Source organism: Delphinus delphis, chromosome 1 (genome assembly GCF_949987515.2).
Source record: "Delphinus delphis chromosome 1, mDelDel1.2, whole genome shotgun sequence".
NCBI lineage: Eukaryota > Metazoa > Chordata > Mammalia > Artiodactyla > Delphinidae > Delphinus > Delphinus delphis.
Window position 1 is genome coordinate 18,190,139 of NC_082683.1, and position 16,737 is coordinate 18,206,875.

A 16,737-nucleotide genomic window follows, 5' to 3' on the forward strand; every position below is an offset into this window, starting at 1 on the left:
ATCTAGTTTGGTTCTTGACCGATCCTTGACCCTGTAGGACAAAATAATAAAAATTTTTTTTTGCATGTGGACAGCACTTCACAATTTACAAGTGTTTCCAGGTTTATTTTCTCATTTGATCTTTACATCCCAGTGGACTGTCAGGGAGGATGTTATCAACCCCATTTTACAGATGGAAAATTTGATTCAGAGAGTTTGGGATGGAACCAATCCCCAGGCCTGGGCAAGTGCCTGAGTCTCTCAGATCCTCAGACTTTTCCCATCCGAGCCTCCCCCATCCTCCCCATTTCCCAGGTAGGAGCTGAGAACCAAGGAAGCCCAGAGTACCTGAGTGAGAGGAGGGAATGCCTGCCTCTGGACTGGGCAGTAAGTGATGATAACCACAACGATAGCTGCTGCCCTCACTGTGTACCGTGGTCTAGGCACTTCGTGAGCATTATCTGCTCATGAAGAAGGGTTAATCATTCCTATTTCACAAATGAGGGCACTGAGGCCCAGAGCAGTTCGATTTGCCTCTGTTAGGTTCTTCCTGACGCCTCGGCATCGTACCGCGCTTTAGAGTTTATAACGTTCACGTCGCTTCCCCATCTCACCAGCCTGACACTGGGAGGTGGGTATTCTCCCATTTTACAGAGGCGGCAACTGAGGCTCAGAAGTCAGCGGCGGAGCTGGGAGATGGCACCAGGCCTTCTGACGGGGGAGCGCGCCCGGAGTCGGGGGGGCAACCGGGGTTGGGGGGGCGGCAGGGCCGCGAGTGGGTGTTCCCCCTGCCCTGCCCCGCAGCACGCGCGCCAGGTGCGTGGCCGGTGGGCACGGCGTAGCGGGTGTGCCCGTGTGGGCGCGGGCGAGGGACGCAAGCAGGCGGAGCCCCACGCCCATCCTCCCTCCTACCCGCCCTTTCTCCCGTGGCTGGTGGCAGGTGAGTGGGTGTCGAGGAACCGCCAGGCAGCAGAGAAAACAGGACGCCGCAGAAATCAGATTACTCACCTGCAGCTGCGACTACCCAGGGCTAATAAAAGCTGAGCTTCCTGTTGTTTCTTTATTACCACCCACTGCCTCCCCCAGCCCCAGCCTGCTCCCAGCTGCAGCCCAGAGCCCTAACCGATTGCCAGAAACCAGTAGCTTCGGGGTCCAGGACCACTCTGCTGCCTGAAATTGGACCGTGTGCGCAGCACACCATTGGGTTAATGTTTCCTCAAGGGTGGCCCTCCATCACCTGCATGGGAATCACCTGGGGTGCTGGTTAATAAACTAGGTCCCCAGACACTGCTTCGCATCTGCTGAATCAGAATCTCTGCAGTCTGGGGCCTAAGAATCTGCGAATTCACACCAGTCTGGTGTTTTGCATGCAGGTTAAAGTTTGAGAACCACCGAGTTCAGGTATTGGAGGTTCAGATGCTATGAGTTTATTTTCCTGTCTGTCACCCATAAGTTAGGGATGGAACCTGGCCTCGATCTTAGCCAAATAAGTCCACCCCACTTTCAGGGCCTTCAGATGAGCCTCAGTTTGCTAAGTGGGGATGAAAATAATACAGATTTCTTGAAACTGAAACGAGGCTCAAATGAAATATCATGTTTAGCACAATTCCTGGGTTGCTCCTGAGTTTACAACCAACCAGGAATAGACACTGAACAAATATGATGAGTAAGACCTAAGGGGTGAGCAGGGTGGACAGGAGCTGTAGGGGGAGCATTAAAGGGGTCATAATTCACTCTGGGAACATTGAGAAAAGCTTCTCCAAGTTCAGTCCCCACAATGCGACAAAATGATCCTGCCCAGAGCATTGACAACTCATTATGGCCAGATCTGGTGGCCTCTTCTCAGTCTATCTGTGACTCTGGGGCAGGCCACTCCTCCTCCTTCAAGGTGAGAACCTCCCTCAGCTTCAAGCAGACCTCACAGTCCTATTTTCCTCCTCCTCCTGCCACTGGGAATGTGGGCAACGCAGCCCGCTGCACACCCTCCATTACCTTTCTAGATAGACGCCGTCACTCACTCCTAGTTACCTTCTCCAAGCTGACCTCTGCCCTGAGCTCCCAAGGTGTAAATACAGCACCTCCTAGACATCTCCCCTTAGTGACCCCCAAGCACCCCAACTCAACTAAACCACCTCTGAACTCATCCTCCTGTTCTCCCTTCCAACCTGCTTCTCCTTCTCGGTTCCCTGTCTCAGGGCATCACACCTAGATATTGTTCCATGTGATTTCTGCTCCTTTGCCCCCAGATACAGTCTTCAGTCCCATCAATTTTATCTCCCCAGTAGCTCTAGAATCCATCCCTTTCTTTCCAGCCCTCCTGTCCCTGTGCACTCCACATCCCCTAGCTCAGGACTCTATAATCTCTCACCTGGATTATTTTAACAGCCTCTTTTTTTTTTCTTGCGGTACGCGGGCCTCTCACTGTTGTGGCCTCTCCCGTTGTGGAGCACAGGCTCCGGATGCGCAGGCTCAGCGGCCATGGCTCACGGGCCCAGCCGCTTCGCGGCATGTGGGATCTTCCCGGACCGGGGCACGAACCCGTGTCCCCTGCATCAGCAGGCGGACTCTCAACCACTGCGCCACCAGGGAAGCCCTTAACAGCCTCTTAAGCGGGCTTCCTGGCTCAGGTCTTACCCCTCGCTTTAGCCAGGGGGATCTTTTTGAGACACAAATCTTGTCCCTGCCTTGCCTCAAAACTTCAATGATCCCTCTGAGCCTTAAGGGTTCAAACTCCTTCTCCTACCATTCAGCGCTCACGTGGGCAGACTGACACCCTCCTCTCCACCCCACCTCCTCAGCATGTTGCACAAACAACAACATTGACTGAGCTCTTACTAAATGCTTTTATCCTGGCGAGCCAGTTATCTTTAAAGCTTTATCTAAGACTTATAGCATCGCATGACTGTTATTCCTGATGTTGATGAGAAAACTGAGGAGGAGGGAGGCTGGGTATGTTACCCAAGGTCATACAGCTAGTAAATAGCAAAGCTGGGATTTGCACCCAAGTCTCCCTATAGCACCAAAGCTGGTGCTCTTCACTTCTCTCATCTCAAGCTACTTCCTCCCAACTGAGTCATGTTCTCATTTTTTGTGTCTTCTAAGAGGATGACTGGTATATGGTGGATGCTTGTTGAATGAATGAAACCACTCTATCCACATTCCGATTTGATTCTTCCAACAGCCCTGAAAACTGCAGAAGTTAAAAAAAGCCTTTATTATGTAATATTTGGTGAATACAAAAAAATGTGTGATGAACATCTGGTTTATGAAGAGAAACAACTATGAACCTACTGCCCCAACTTGGGCACTAGAACTTTACCAGCACCGTTGAAGCCAGCTACGTGCTTCCCCAATTCTCTTCCTTGCCTTTCTCCAGAGTTCAGCACAATCCTGAATTTTGTGATCACCATTCACTTGCTTTGGAAAATAAAATACTGTCACCCTATGGGAACGGATCCTACACAACATATTGGTTTGTTTGCTTTTTGACTTTTATATAAATAATATGATGCAGAGATATTCCTCTTTGGCTTGATTTTTTTCACACATCACTAGGTTTCTAAAATACATACATGATTTTGCCTTTTAGCTGACATTCATTCATTTTCTCAGCAGTCTTGTACTCCATCGTCTAAATTAGACCTCAGCTTCTTTATCCATTCTCCAGTCAATGACCATGTAGGTTGTTCCTAGTATTTTGCTATAACTACTAGGGCTGCCGTGATCATTCTTATACCTGTCTCTTGGTGCACACATGTGGGAGTTTCTCTGAGCTACATATCTGAGATTGAAATTGTGGGTCATCCAGGTACGTCCATGTTTAACTTTACAAGTGGTGCCAAGTTGTTTTCCAAAGTGCTCATACCCATGAACACTCTCCCCTCCCGCTGCCACAGCGGATGAGAGTTCCAGTTGCTCCACATCTTCACCAACACTTACTAACAGGTCCTCGCCAACACCAACCAACACCAGACATCTTCACGGTGCCCAATATGTCAGTCACCATTTGCATTTCCCTAATAAGGTGTAGCGTCTTTCCATTTGTTTATTTTCCATCCTGGTTTCTTTTTCAGTGAACTGCATGTTCAAGCCTTTTGCCCACTTTTCTATTAGGTTGTTTAGGTTTATTTTCTTATTGCTTTGAGGCATTCTCAGGGAGGTTTCTTGGTTTTGTTCCTTTTTTTTTTTTTCCTTTTTTAAAATTTATTTATTCATTTTTGGCTGCATTGGATCTTCGTTGTTGCACACGGGCTTTATCTAGTTGCGGTGAGCAGGGGCTACTCTTTGTTGTGGTGCGCAGACTTCTCATTGTGGTGGCTTCTCTTGTTGTGGAGCACAGGCTCTAGGCGCACGGGCTTCAGTAGTTGTGGCACGTGGGCTCAGTAGTTGTGGCGCATGGGTTTAGTTGCTCCGCGGCATGTGGGATCTTCCCAGAACAGGGCTCAAACCCGTGTCCCCTGAATTGGCAGGCAGATTCTTAACCACTGCGCCACCAGGGTAGCCCCTGGTTTTTTTCCTTAATAGAGTTAGAATCTGAGACCCAAGTTCAGAGAAGACAGAGCTGGGTCCCAATTCCACCCATCTGATTCCAGGACCCTTTGTACCAATCCCTTTGCCTCTCATTCATTCATTCATTCATTCACTCTTCAACTGTCTACTGATGACCTTCTCAATAAATATTGGAGAAGGAGGAGAGAGTCGTGGTTAAGAGTACAGACTCTGGAGCCCACCTGCCTGAATTGTAATCTCTTCTCTACCACTCACTAGCTATAACCTTGGGTAAATTTCTAACCAATCTGTACCTTAGTTTCCTTAACTATAAAATAAGGATGATACTAACAGTACCTCTTTTACAGGGTTGATGTGTGGGGACTGAATGGGTAAATTCATACAAAAGGGTTTAGGACTATATCCAGCACAGTCAGTGCTGAATAAATAATTAGCACATGCTAGGCACTAAGCTGGCAGGGTAACTGTTCTGGGGACATGGGGATGAAAAGACATTCAGGGACACTGACCTCATGGAGCTCACTGTCCAGCAGAAGGAGACAGACACAAAACAAGCTAATCAATTAATTATTATGGCTTATAATAAGGGCAAGGAACCAAAGCACGGGTGACAAGACAGAGTGACCAGGCACTGACTCAGCTGCGTGTTCATGCAGGGAGAGCCCCCTGAAAGAGACGATATTTAGGCTGAGGTGTGGAGGGTGAGAAAGAGCCACCCAGGCAAAGAGCAGAGAGGAGAGCAGCCCAGCAGAGGGAAGGGCACATGCAAAGTCTCCAAGACAGGAGAGCAGCGCATGTCCTAAAGACAGGAGAGCAGCGTGGCTGGAGCCAAGAGAGCAAGGAGGTGGGCAGGAGAGGAGGGTGGGGAAGCCACCAGCAAGAAGAGTCTGAATTTCACTACAAGTGCAGTGGGAGGTTTTGGACAGTAAAGTGTTGTTTACGTTTTGAAAAGATGACTCTGACTGCTGCGTGAAGATCAACTATCTATGAATTCATCTAAATACTTCTTGTAGCCACTAGTATTTTTAGCCCCTACCCCCTCTGTGCAAAGCAAAACTTCCCTTTATTGGTCTTAAATTTACCGCTTTCAGGTTTCAAGGGGAGCCCCCTTCTGCCTTGTATCTGAGGGTTATTGGGCCCCATGTGGGATCTCTGGTCAAGATTTTTAGAGTGGTTGAGAGGAAGGTCTCCCAGCTTACTCCTTACCTGCTCTGTGATGTTTCCCCACCTGTGAAATGGAAATGGTGAGAGTGGTCACCTCAGAGAGGCTGTGAGGATGAAGTGACATGCCGCTTGGCCCCAGGGATTGATCGATGCAGGCTGGCTGCCATGAAGATGATAACGGTGCTGATGGCGATGATGGTGATGAGAGGAGTGATGGGGGTGGTGGGGATCCTGCTGCATGATCTGGGGCGAGTCACTGAATCTCTCCAGCCTGAGCTGAGAAATAAGATAAAATCAAGGTGCTGTAAAATAAGGGTGCTGGACCAGATGGTCTGCGGGGACCCACCCTGCCCCGATGTCCCAGGCTTCCCTGATTTAGACCCTTTCTTCCTCCTCTCAGCCTGGTTACTCTCCTCCCTGCAATTTTGCTGTTCCCTACTGATGTGATGAGAGATGGGGCAGCTTGGCAGAGAGAAAACTGGCCTGGAGTCAGGAGGCCTGAGATTCCAGCCGTGCCATTATGCCAGAGTCCTCACCACAGTGCCTTTAACTTACATTTAAACACGCACGTAGAAGGAGAGAAGAGAGAGTGCAATGTGCAGGAATCGCGGCTGCGGAGTCACACTCCCATCCCATCCCATGAGCACTCACACCTTCGTGGGGACATGACCTGGTGTGACCTGCCCTGGTCCCCCAGTTGGTCCTAGTTGCCCCACATCCAGCAGAGTGTGAGCTCTCACCATGCCCAGGGTGATCCTGGCATTCAAAGGGTTTTTATACTGTGTGGCCCTAAATATAAGCCAACCTTTTCATCTGGTGGTCAGCGGAAGCCACAGCTATCTGTAACAACACAGAAGAATGAACCCGCCATATTCGCCGTCAGCTGATGGATGACCCTGTTTCCTGTTTCACTGGAAAAACAGAAGCAATCAGAAGGAAGCTTCCCCAGACTCCCACCTCACCCTCTGCTCACCTGCTGTCCTCTGTGTCCTTTCTCTGCCTCTGCCCCGTTGCACGGATGCCTCGAGTGTACTTCTAAGACTACACCCTCCACCTGGGCTCTGCACTGTCCCTCTTGCTGACTCCGGGACACATCCAGCAATTCCTCCCGTTTCTCCCGCAGCATCGGGTTTCCTCCCCTTCTACTGGTTATTCCCATCAACACACAACTATGCTGCAATTCTCCCGGTCTTAAGCACACCTACGGACATGCAAACACGCACACCTTTCTTTGCTTCCCTTTACGGTAAAACTTCTCCAAGAGTTTTCCAGATTGACACCCTGTATTGCTCTTTTCCTTTTCTCTCTTGAACTCACTCTAGTTGGGCTTTCACCCTCACCACTCCATGAAAACCGATCTTGTCAAGGTTATCAATGACCTCCTGCTGCCCAATGCAACGATCAGTTTTCAGTGTCCTCCTCAGCAGCATCTGACCAGGTGATCGAACCCTCCTGCTTGTACACATCCTTCCTGGATCTTCCTGGATGCCACTCTCTTGGTTCCCCTCCCAATTCAGAGGATTCCTTTCCAGTCTCCTCCCTCATCTTCCCGACATCCACATGCTGGAGTTCCCTGGAACTCAGCCCTTGGACCTCTCCTCTCCTCTGGCTCACTCTCCAGGTGCCCTCATCCTTCCTGAGACTTTAAATACATTCTTAAATACTGATGACTATAGATTTGTTTCTCCAGCCCAGACCTTCCCACTCAACTCCAGAATCATACATCTCTACTCAGATACTCAGCAAGAAACCCAAACTTCATATGTCCACGACGGAACTCTTCATTTTTACCCTCAAACCTGATCCTCTGTTGGTCTTCTCATCTCAGCAAGTAGCAACTCCATCCTTCCCGTTGCTCAGGCCACAATGAGTGTCATCCTTGACTCTTCTCTCTCATACCTACATCTGACTCAGCACAAATACCCCGGCCCTACCTTCAAAAGATGTCCAGAGGGAGTTCCCTGGTGGTCCAGTGATTAGGATTCGGTGCTTTCACTGCCAGGGCCCAGGTTTAATCCTTGGTCGGGGAACTAAGATGCTGAAAGCCACGTGGCGTGGCCAAAGGAAAAAAGAAAGAAAAGATGTCCAGAATCTGACCCTCTCCACAGCTACTACCTGTGTCCAAGGCACTGTTTTTTCCTGACTGGTTTTATGTAAAAGTCTCCCAGTGGGGCTCTGCTTCCTTCCTTGCCCCTCACCCCATGTTCCATTTTCCATATCATAGCCAGCATCATCTTTTAAAACATGAATCAAATCCTTTCACTCCAGTGGCACCCTTCTCACTTGAAGAAAATCTTAACACCTTACCAAGACCTAGAAGGTCCTACCTGAGCTGTGCACACCTCTTCACCTTACCTCTTCTGGCTTTCTGCTCCCTCACTTCAGCTACCCTGGCATCCCTGCTGTTCTTTGAGCAGCCAAGCACAACTGTACCTCAGGGCCTTTGCACTTGCTGTTCCCTTCCCTCTGGCCCATTTAGCCATCCACAGGGCTCACTTCTGCTCATCAATAAAGAGGCCTTCCCTGGCCACCTTACATAAAATAGCCCCCTGTCCTCCCCCCTCACCTCTGCCACTTTCAAGCCCCCTCTCCTGCTTGACGTTTCTTCATATCACTCGTCATTATTGAACGGACATACTAAGCATTTTCTTGTTTATTTGTTTATTGTATGTCTGACCCCTAGAATGTCAGCTCCACAAAAGCAAAGACTTTGTTTCATCCTCTGCTGTATTATCCAGAACAGTGCCTGGCTCCTAGTGGCTGCTGAATAAATATATGTTAAATGAATGAAAGTGTGTGAATAACTCAGAAGCTACTTTTTAGTATCCACTGGGCATCTTCCTAAAGGATTTTCAAGCATTTGCTCATTCAACAAACATTTGGTGGGGTATTTTATTTATGTGCCAACTTAAAAAACCCGACTTCCAGTAAGATGAATTTCCACCGTGTTCTCTGTGTCATGGCCCTCCCTAGGTTCCTTCGGTGAGATGCAGAAACCATATATTCAACATGAATTTGTTGAACATCTGTCACGTGCTGACTATTGTGCCAGGGTCTGAAATTCAAAAAGGAGCAGTCCAGGAATTCCCTGGTGGTCCAGTGGTTAAGACTTGGTGCTTTCATTGCTGTGGGTCCAGGTTCCATCCCTGGTCGGGGAAGTAAATGATCCCGCAAGGTGTGGAGTGGGGAAAAAAAAAACAACCCACAGAAAACAAACAAACAAGACAAAAAGGAGAGCTCAAAATAAGACCATCTCTGGAGAGAGAGGCAGAGACGAAAATGACATAATGTAAACACACAATTGCCCTAAGAGTAAAAATATTGGTGAGGCTGTGGGTAACATCACAGGTGGAAATGTAAATCGGCAGGACCTTGAGGAAGGCAGGTCCTTTTGCTCCTGAATCTCCAGTCTAGGAATTTACCCTCAGAAGATTATCACCCAAAGACAGAAAGATACAGGCAAGTTCACTGAACTTTTTTTTTCCATTATAGTGAAAAGTTGGAAACACCAATGTCCAAACCATAGGGGTTGGTTATGAAAATTATGATAGACCCATACAATGGATACTAAGCGGCCATAAACATGAGGTTGTGGAGGAATATTTCGTGAAACTTGAGACCATATTTGCAATATATTATTAAAAGTAAAAAATTTTTAAAAACAAATTGCAAAACAACATGTATGTTATTCTTATATACACATGTTTGTATGTCTTTAGTCCCAGGAGGATGTTTAGAAAGACAGCTCCCACATGTTTAAATGGGGCGGTTTCAGTTATCGAATTGAGGTGGTGGGTGTGTGGGTGTTTATTGTGTTACTTTTTCAAACTTTCTGCATGTTTGAAAAAATCTTACAAGAAAAAGTTGAAAGAAAATGTGGTTATTTTGGAGTAGAATGATTTGGGGAGATTTTTTTTTCTTCTTTGTAGTTTATGTATTTCATTGAATTTTCTATAATGAGCATCTACTACTTTTACAAAAATAATAAAGTGATTTCAAAATAAAAGATAGTTTGGGAGTTCCCTGGTGGTCCAGTGGTTAGGACTCAGCGCTTTCACTGACGTGGCCTGAGTTCAATCCCAGGTCGGGGAGCTAAGATCCTGCAAGCCGCTCGGTGCGGCCGATCAATCAATCAATAATAGCTCTTGTCATACAAAAAATTTTTTTATTAAAAAAATAATAATAGCTGCCCTGATAGTGTAAAAAGAAAACGGAAGACAATACCACTACTTGCAAATAGAGAATTGGGTAAATAAATCGTGGGAGTCATATAAATACTGTGCTACTGTTTAAAAAGGTGTAATAGAAAAGATATTTATGGTACTTTGATAAGCAAAAAAACAGAACATAAAATAGTCTGTACAGTATTAACTCGTTTTCAAAAAAAACAATATATATATAATGCCCACCCATAGAGAAAACTGGAAATACCCACTCCAAAATGTTAGCAGTAGTTTTCTTTGGGAAATGGAATTACAGGTTGTTTTTTCCCCCTTCCTTTTGCTTATTTGTATGTCATACGTCAGTTTTGTCCAATAGAACTTTCTGCGGTGATGGAAATGTTTTATATGTGCACTGTCCAGTATGGTAGCCACTAGCCACATGTAGCTACTGACCACTTGAAATGTGGCTAGTGAGACTGAAGAATAGAATTTTAAATTGTATTTGATTGTAATTAATTTAAATCTAAGTGACCACGTGTAGTAGGTGTCTGTTGCATCGGGCAGCACAGTTCTGAAATGTTTACAAAGAACACGCGTGGGCTTTGCAAAGAGGAAAGAGAGCTTTTCTTCTTGTTTGTTTTGTTTGTTCATTGGCTCTGCTATGCTGCTTGCAGAGCTCCCTTGAGATCTCAGCAAGAGGCAGTGAGTGTGAGGGCTCTGCAGACTGTAAAGTGCTGTGCTCAGGAGCTGCTTCTGTACATGACTCTTCTTCCTCTTACCTGGGCCCTTTTTCTTCCCCACCTCTGGGCTCTGATATGGAGCCCCGATGACAGAAAGCATCTCTGAGTGGCTCCTGGAAGTGGGGAAGGGTGTCCTGAGATCCGGCCTGTGCACCTAAGGAGGAATTCATTCGCTCATGCATTCATTCAACAGCCATTGCACGCCTTCCCCCTGCTGCCCAGGCCCTGCACTAGGACCCAGGTATAGAGGGGCCGTGGCATGTGGAATCTGCCCACATGGAGATTAAAGCCAGGCTTGGGAGGCGTGGAGTGGAGAGTCACAGGGCATGGACACAGAGGGCCTGAATTCGGACCCCAGCTCAGCCTCGTCTGGGCAGGCCATTTCATCTCCCTAAACCTCCATTGTTTTCTTGTGTAAAAGTGTGAAAATAGTGACACTGTCCTGCTGATCCCACAGGGTTGATCAGGGCTGGGAAAGTGAATTGCAAAGGCCTGCAGAGATGTTCATGGTCAACGAACATTCTCTCCTGGGGACTAAGTGAGCAGTGACAGCCAATTCAATGCCCACTGTAGATATTATTATTGTTAATATTTGATCACAACACACCATAGTTTCTTTAAGCATAGTTAAAATATCAACCTTAGGAAGGCCAGAAAAAGATGTCACCGTTCATCCGTGGGACATTTACTGATCCCCTATCGTGTTCCAAGCCAAGGTGGGATAGGGGTTCTGTCTGGAAATACGGACCTGGATTATGGCCCTTCCCTTGGAAACCTGACAAGAGGGCAGAGGGGACACGAGGAGACAGACGAACTCCATTCGGCCGTTCCACTGGTATATGCCAGGCTACTGAGGACGCAATGGAACAAGGCAGCCTCCGCTCTCAGGAAGCTCTCAAAGGAAGTGAGGGAGGCAGATATTCATCAAATAGCCACCCAAATATATAATTACAAACTGTGATAAGGGTTAAGAGGAGGAAGCAGAGTGCTCTGAAGGCATATGGTGGGGGATCTTGATTTAGTGGTGGTGGGAGGGTCAGAGATGCTTATGAGGATCTGAAGGAGTTTAATAGGAGGTGAAGGGGTGCAGAAAGAGGGTCCAGGTGGAAGAAACAGTATGTGCAAAAGGCCCGAGGTGGGAGGGGGAAGAGTGTTCCTGAGGCCAGTGTGGCTGGAACCCAGTGGGCAGAAGACATGGGCTATATTATGTGGCTGGGGACAGAGCAGAGCCCACAGGGTCTGGTGGACCATGCTTGGGAGCCACTGAAGGGTTTGAGGGAAGGGCAGTGAGGGTAGCTGTCCATTCGGGGAAGACCACTGAAGGGGCAGGGTGGGCACAAGGGTGGCTGGTGTAAGGGAGGTGGCATTGGGGATGTGGACCAGGGGAGAGATGTGAGAGCTGTATGGGGGGTAAATAACTTGGTGTTGGATTCGCCCTGGGGGAGGTGGCAAGAGGGATCCTAGTGTGAGAAGCTCTGTGAGCAAGAAAGTTCTGATTAAAGTGGACTTGAGGGGCCTGGGGCAGGCCTCCCAGGTGGAGCAGGTCTCCCTGGGCTGTGGAATGGGTTGCAGCACCCCTGGTGGAGAGACAGCGGAAAGGCAGTCTCCGCAGATGAACCCATGGAGCAAAACTTGTGTGTGCTTGGGGACCTGGGGGTGAAATGAAACTAACATTGATTGAGTACTGGCCATTTGGCCAGGCCCTATTCCAAATGCTTTGCCTTCACCACCTCATTTAATCCCCACAACAACCCTAGAAGCCAGGCTTGGGAGGCGTGGAGTGGAGAGTCACAGGGAGGTGCTATTATCATTCCCATTTTACGGATGAGGACACTGAGGCTGAAAGAGGCTCTGCCACTGGGGCATGAACTCCAACCAGGCTGACTCCAGACCTGCCTTTGGGCCATGGGGTCAAATTGCTCATGTAGTTTGGGGTGACTAGAGCTGGAAGAGTTGGAGAAGCGAGAGGGATGAGGCCAAGGCTGGAGAGATGGGCTGGGACCAAACCCTGAAGGGCTGCATGTGTGTGGCTGGGGGATCTGGACTTTATTGTAGCAGAATAGGTAGCACGTTCTTAGGGTGAGGATGATGAGATCAGATGTGCTGTTTTGAGAAGTCACTGTAGGACCAGACAGGCAGAGAAAAGCCGGAGTGGGTTGGGAGGAAGGCAGGGGAGAGACCACTGCAACAGTGGAGGGGAGGGTGGGAGAGCAAGGCTGCAGTTGCAGGGCTAGGACAGGGGTGGACCCCAGCCAGACAGTTCCAGGTTCCATTCAACAAGGTGGCTGGCAGGTGGGATGTGAGGGGAGAGCAATCAAACTTGAGTAACTGGATGGTGCTGATTATTTTATTCATGCAGAGAGCAGACTTTTATTGAGCACCTACTAAGTGCCAGGTCCTGAGCAACGCACAGAGAGCACAGAGAAAAAAGATGGGATTGCTGGTCTGGAGAAGCCAAGAAAGGAAATAGGAAACACTGGAAGAGGGGAAGGGAAGGGGAGGCAATGATGAGTTTGGTTGGGGGTGCTCTGCATTAGAGGGACTGGGGGTAGCCATGTGGCAATGTCCAGGGGACTCTGGAGAGAGGGTCCGGGACTCGGGAGAGAGGTCGAATTTGAGATACACTATTTTGAAAATCAAATCTTGAGCGCTGCCCTGCGCACCCACCCCAAAGGGAAGACTTCATGTTGCTTATTGCCAGTTTTTTGTTTACTTTTCAGGTTTGTACTACAAGGTTTAATAACAAAATGAAAGTTTTTTGGGAAAAAAAAAACTTCCTGAAAATTATTGAACTGTACACTTAAAATGAGTAAATTTATAACGTATAAATTATAGCTCAATAAGGTTTAAACATGCAATTAGGAAAAAACTGAGTCTTGAATTTTCTAGGAAGTCACGAAACACAGATGGGGAGAACATTCCCCACAGAGGGCAGGAGTGAAAGCCTGGTGACGTGACTGGACACGGGTAACACGGTGTGGCTGAACTCGGGCAGCTTGGGAGGGAACAGGAGTTGGTGCCTCTCGCTGAAGCCATCTGTACTAGTCACATCACTGAGCACTGACCCCCTGCGGGTGCTGCAACACGAGCCTTTCATCCTAGATGGAATCAATCCTCCAGACAGCCCCAGAAGGAAAGATGCCATCCTCATCTTACAGATGGGGAAACTGAGGTTCAGAGAAGTTAAGCCAGTTACACAAAGTCACATTGCCTTTATTAAAGGAGTAGAATCAGTCCAGTCCGGCTCCGTCAGCTCCAAAGTTTGGCTCCTAACGAACATTCTAGACCAAGTTTTGTCACGTACAGCAAACATCCCCATCCAAGCAGAGGCAAGCAGTGCAGATGGGACCTGGGAGCCCACTGTAGGGAGGCGAAGGGCCTAGATACTGGTGCTACGATGGCTCCATCTGCTGGCTAAGATGTGGAGCTAGGCCGCAAGGGGAAAGCGCTCATTCCTAACACAATTCTCTTTTTCTGCCCCTCTTCTGAACGTGGTTTCCTCCCAACAGCCCTGGGGGGCTAGTGGGCAGGGATTGTTGTCTGGCTTCAATTTACCAATAAGGAGACCAGGGCTCAGAGAGGAGAAGTGACTTCTCCAAGATGACTCAGAGAAGTAAAGGAAGACCCAAGATTCAAATGCATGTCAGTGAGATGCACTCCACATTCCACCTGCCCCCAGTGTGGATTCAGCGCCCAACGTGTCCCCTGAGGGCATCTAGGGGCATCTAGGTCAATCCCCTCTCTTTCTGGTTCACAGATGGAAAACAGGTCAGGTAGTGACCTGACCAACCCAGCTTTGTCTCTGCGGGATTATGCCTCGCAGAGGCTACCTCAGGATCTGCGTGGGGTTTTCTAGGTTCTCTGTCTGGGCAGAAGTCCCTCCCCCTCCCTGCTTGGGAATCTAAACCAGGCGGCATTTCTCTTTGGGAAATGGCTACCCTTTCTCCTTCCCCAGCCCTTCAGGTATCCTGGGTCTCAGCTTCAGGAAGTAGGAAAGGGAGAAAAAGAAGGGACGCTCAGTAGAAGTGGTGGTCGGAGAGCAGTGAGCTAGGAGGAGAGGCAGAGGCAGGGGGCCAGAGCAAGGCCAAGGTGAGAGGTGATGACGGCAAGGACCCTAGGCTGAGCTACCATTATTAAGGGACCTGCACGAGGTAGGTGCTTTTCGGGGCTATCACCCTTAACCCTCTCAATGACCCTGAGAGGCAGGAAAGATTATTACCTTCATTTACAGCTGAGGAGCAGGATCGGGATTGGAGTAACGTGCCCAAGGTTACACGCAAGTGAGTATTTTAGCTGGAATCTGAAAACAGGAAATGTGACTCCAGGAGAAAGGGATTGATGGAAAGCAGATGGGCTACCCAGACGTCAGGCTAGGAGCGGGGAGCAAAGCTGCTGGGGGATCTTGCTGTTGTGCATATGAATGTATATGTGGCAGGGAGGGAGAGTGTCTGAGAGTCTGTTTGCACACCTTGGTGACAGCCCTGGGGCATGAGTTGTCTGACTGTGGCTGAGCAAGCTGGGATTGGTGAGGAGCCTGAAAGGCTTCTTGTCCCCCATATCCCTGGGCCGTCTCCTCGTCACCCTTCCCAGCTCAGCTTAAAAGTCACCTCCTCTGGGAAGCCCTCCCACATTGCTAAAACAGGGTCAGATCCTCATGTTACACACATGCAATGCTTCTCCTGACAAGCACTCATCCTGCGTGTTAGTGGTTAACTCTTTGTATTTTACTCAGTAAATGCAAATTTACCTCTGACCCAATGGGGATTGGTAGTGGGCAGGTACCAAAAGACTCTAGATAAAAAATAAACATGTGGGGCAGATTGCAGAGAGACCCACTGGCCTTGAATACTCAGTGTCTCCTGAGCTCCAGGCTCTGAGTTTTACTGAGAGAATGGAGAGCGATGGCTAATCTTCCCATGGGTTAACTGGAGTCATATCAAACCAGCTTCCACTGGGTCGGCTTAATATCCATCTTTCCACCCTATTTGCCAGCCTGTGAAGGTCCAGATAACTGTCTTGATTCCTGCTGTATCCTCAGCACATAACACAAAACCTCACATGTGGTCCTGGCATTAGGCAAACACATGTTGAACAAATGAGTGAACGAATGAATGAGGCCCATGAATCTGGGCACCGGCTGGGGAGGCCAGGTTTGTTGTGAGGGTGTGAGGGGAAGGGACCGAGGAAGGACTCGCACAGGGTGGTGGCAGGGGGCCACCAGGCCACTTGTAGTCCCCTCTGCGATGACCTCTCCTGGAGCTGCACAGTGGGGGCTGCATCCACAGGCCCTGAGACAGCACCTCTGTGCTGGGCTGGCTTCCCTGAAAGGCAACTGGGAAAGAAAGCCTGGAGAAGGCAAGCGATGTGTCCCCCTTCCTCCCCAACCCCCAACCCAGATGGCTGGTCCCCTCTTTGCCCAACCCCTCCTGGGGAAACCGAGGAGGCTAAGTGGCCCATCCCGGGGCCGTGGGACAGGCCACCGCACCAGCATCTGGCCAGGTACTGCCCTTGAGGCTGTTACCTGCAGCCTCCCTGAGAACAGTGGTAACGGAAATAGGAAACTGCCTCCCAGCCCCCATTCCCACGCCTGATCTGGAAGTAGGACTTAGAGATAGTGAAAGTGGGGAGAAAGCGGCAGAGTCAGAAAGATGCCACTGTTCATCTGTAAGAGGCACGTGAGCCTCAGCCCCCCCTCATCTGGAAAGGGGGATAATAATAGCCACTATTTCAGAGTTTGCTGTGAGGATTACAGAGTTTCTAGAGCATAGTTCAGTAGGTGACACCACGACCAATATTAAACAGTGAGGAGTCATCCTCTCAGAGTCGGCCCCTCACTAACATTAATACCTTATCTTTATCGAGCACGTCCTATGTGCCAGGTACATTCTTAGCGCTTTACCTGCATTAATCATTTAACCCTCATACAAGGTTGTGCCTATTTTGTAATAAAGACAAGGGGTCTTAGGCACAGCAGGGCACACAGCTAGTAAGGAATGGAGCTGGGATTTGAACCCAGACAGTCTGGCTCCAGAGCGGGTGTCCCCAACCACTTTGCCACACACTTGTATTGTCTGGTCAGGAGCATTTTTCACATTGCTGTGTCATTTGGGGTGATAATCATCTTAGCCTCGCTGCAGTTGGTTCAGCTCAGCATTTTCTGATCACTTATCGGTGCCAGGCCC